General features: G+C 35.7%; 1 non-coding gene across 1 annotated transcript; it reads right to left on the minus strand.

Annotated features, from left to right (window-relative positions):
- Nucleotides 1-1063: 1063 nt before the first annotated feature.
- Nucleotides 1064-1135, minus strand: TRNAW-CCA (transfer RNA tryptophan (anticodon CCA)). Its single transcript has one exon. It is a non-coding gene; the product is annotated as a tRNA-Trp (tRNA).
- Nucleotides 1136-2826: the final 1691 nt, after the last annotated feature.

Below are 2826 nucleotides of genomic sequence, written 5' to 3' on the forward strand. Positions count from 1 at the left end.
GAATTTTCCAGGCAAGAATACTGGAATTGGTTGCCATTTCATACTCCAGGGGATCTTCCTGAGCCAGGCATTGAACACACATTTCTCGTGTCTCCTGCATTGGCAGGCATATTCTTTACCACTGCACCACCTGGGAAGCCCTGTTCTCCATGGTGGCTGTATCAATTTACATTCTCACCAACAGTGCAGAAAAGTTCTTTTTTCTCCACACCCTCTCCAGAATTTATTGTTCATAGAGTTTTTGATGATGGGCATTATGATGAGTATGAAGTGATACCTCATTGTAGTTTTGATTTGCATTTATCTAATATTAGCAATTTTCATGTACAACATATTTTCATGTGCTTTTTGGCCATCTGTATGTCTTCTTTGGAGAAATATCTATTTAGATATTCTGCTAATTTTGATTAAGTTATTTTGATGTTTACCTGTAAGAGCAGTTTGTATATTTTGGAGATTAATCCCTATCTGTTGCTTCATTAGCAAATATTTTCTGTCATTCTGTGAATTGTCTTTAAAAAAATTATTGGAGTATAATTGGATATACAAAGTTATAGGTTATACAAGATTATTGGATATACAAGGTTATAAGTTGTTTTTCATTTTGTTTATGGTTTCCTTTGCTTTGTAAAAACTTATAAGCTCAAGTCCCATTTGTTTGTTTTCATTACTCTAGGAGGTGGATCCAAATATGGCAAAGAATGTTCTGGCTATGTTGTCCTCTAAGAGCTTCATAGTATCCAATTTTACATTTATTTAGGTCCTTAATCCATTTTGGGTTTATTTTTGTGTATGGTATTAGAAATTTCCTAGTTTCATTCTTTTACATGTAGCTGTCCAGTTTTCCCAGTGTTGCTTATTGAAGGGATTGTCTTTTCTCCACTGTATATTCTTGTCCCATTTGTCATAGGTTAATTGAGCATGAGGTGAGGTGAGGTGAAGTCGCTCAGTCGTGTCCGACTCTTTGCGACCCCATGGACTGTAACCTACTTGGCTTCTCCATCCATGGGATTCTCCAGGCAAGAATACTGGAGTGGATTGCCATTTCCTTCTCCAGGGGATCTTCCCAACCCAGGGATCGAACCTGGGTCTCCCGCATTGGAGGCAGACGCTTTAACCTCTGAGCCACCAGGGAAGCCCTAATTGAGCATAGGTGCATGCATTTATTTCCAGGATTTTTATCCTAATTCATTGATCTAGATTTCTGTTTTTGTGCCAGTACTGTAACTGTTTTGTTACTGTAGCTTTGTAGTATAGTCTGAGCTTAGAGAACCTGATTCTTCCAGCTCCATTTTTGTTTCTTGGGATTGGTTTGGCTATTTGAGGTCTTCTGTGTTTTGATACAAATTAAAATTTTTTTATTCTAGTTCTGTGAAAAGTGTCATTGGTAATTTAATAAAGATTGCATTGAATCTATGGATTGTCTTAGGTAGTATAGTCATTTTAACAATATTGATTCTTCCCTCCAAGACCATAGAATTCTGTTTGCCTTCTTTTATTTTCATTGGCATCTTATAGTTTTCAGAGTACATGTCTTTTGCCCCCTCGGCTATGTTAATTCCTAGATATTTTCTTCTTTTTGATACAGTAGTAAATGGGATTATTTCTTTAATTTCTTTCTGATGTTTTGTTGTTAGTGTATAGAAATGCAAGAGTTTTCTATGTATTAATTTTGTACCCTGCAACCTTACCATGTGCATTTATGAGCTCTAGAAGTTTTTGGTCAGCATTTTTAGGATTTTCTATGTATGGTATCGTGACATCTGCAAATAGATGCCAATTTCCAATTTGTATTTCTCTTACGTTTTCTTTTATGATTGCTTTGGCCAGGGTTTCCAAAACTATGCTGAATAAAAGTGTCAAGAATGGACATGCTTGTTTTGTTCCTGATCTTAGAGGAAATGTTTTCAGCTTTTCACCATTGAGTATGATGTTAGCTATGTGTTTGTCATATATGGACTTTATTGTGTTAAAGTAGTTTCTCTCTATGCCCACTTTTTGAAGAGTATTTTTTAATCAAAAGTTTTTTTTTTTGCATCTATTCAATATGCTTTTTATTCTTCAGTTTGTTAATGTGTATCACACTGATTGATATGCAGATACTGAAAAATCCTGCATCCCTAGGGTAAATCCCACTTCATCATGGTTTATGACTCTTTTAATGTATACCTGACTGATGCTGAAGCTCAAACTCCAATACTTTGGCCACCTGATGTGAAGAACTGACTCATTTGAAAAGACCCTGATGCTGGGAATGATTGAAGGTGGGAGACGGGGACAACAGAGGATGAGATGGTTGGATGGCATTACCAACTGCAGTCCATGGGGTTGCAAAGAGCTGGACATGACTGAGCAACTGAACTGAACTGGATTTGGTTTGCTAGTGTTTTGTTGAAGATTTTTGCATCTATTTTTCATCAGTGATATTGGCCTCTAATATTCTATTTTTTTGTGTGGTATTTTTCTGTGTCTGGTTTTGGTATCAGGTAGATGGCAGCCTCATAGAATGAATTTGGAAGTGTTCCTTCCTCTGAAGTATTTTGGAATACGTTTAGAAGGATAGGTGTTAATTCTTCTCTAAATGTTTGATAGAATTCTCCTGTAAAGCTATCTTGTCCTTGACTTTTGTTTGCTGAAGTTTTAAAAAATAGTTTCAATTTCAGACTTGTGATTGGTCTGTTATATTTTCTATTTCTTCCTGGTTCATTCTTGGAAGATTGTACCTTTCTCAAAATTTTCTAATTTCTTTTAGGTTGTCCATTTATTGGCATATAGTTGCTTGAGGTTCTTTAAATCATAAAGAATGATTCTTATGATTCTTTGTAT

Source organism: Capricornis sumatraensis, chromosome 1 (genome assembly GCF_032405125.1).
Source record: "Capricornis sumatraensis isolate serow.1 chromosome 1, serow.2, whole genome shotgun sequence".
NCBI classification, from domain to species: domain Eukaryota; kingdom Metazoa; phylum Chordata; class Mammalia; order Artiodactyla; family Bovidae; genus Capricornis; species Capricornis sumatraensis.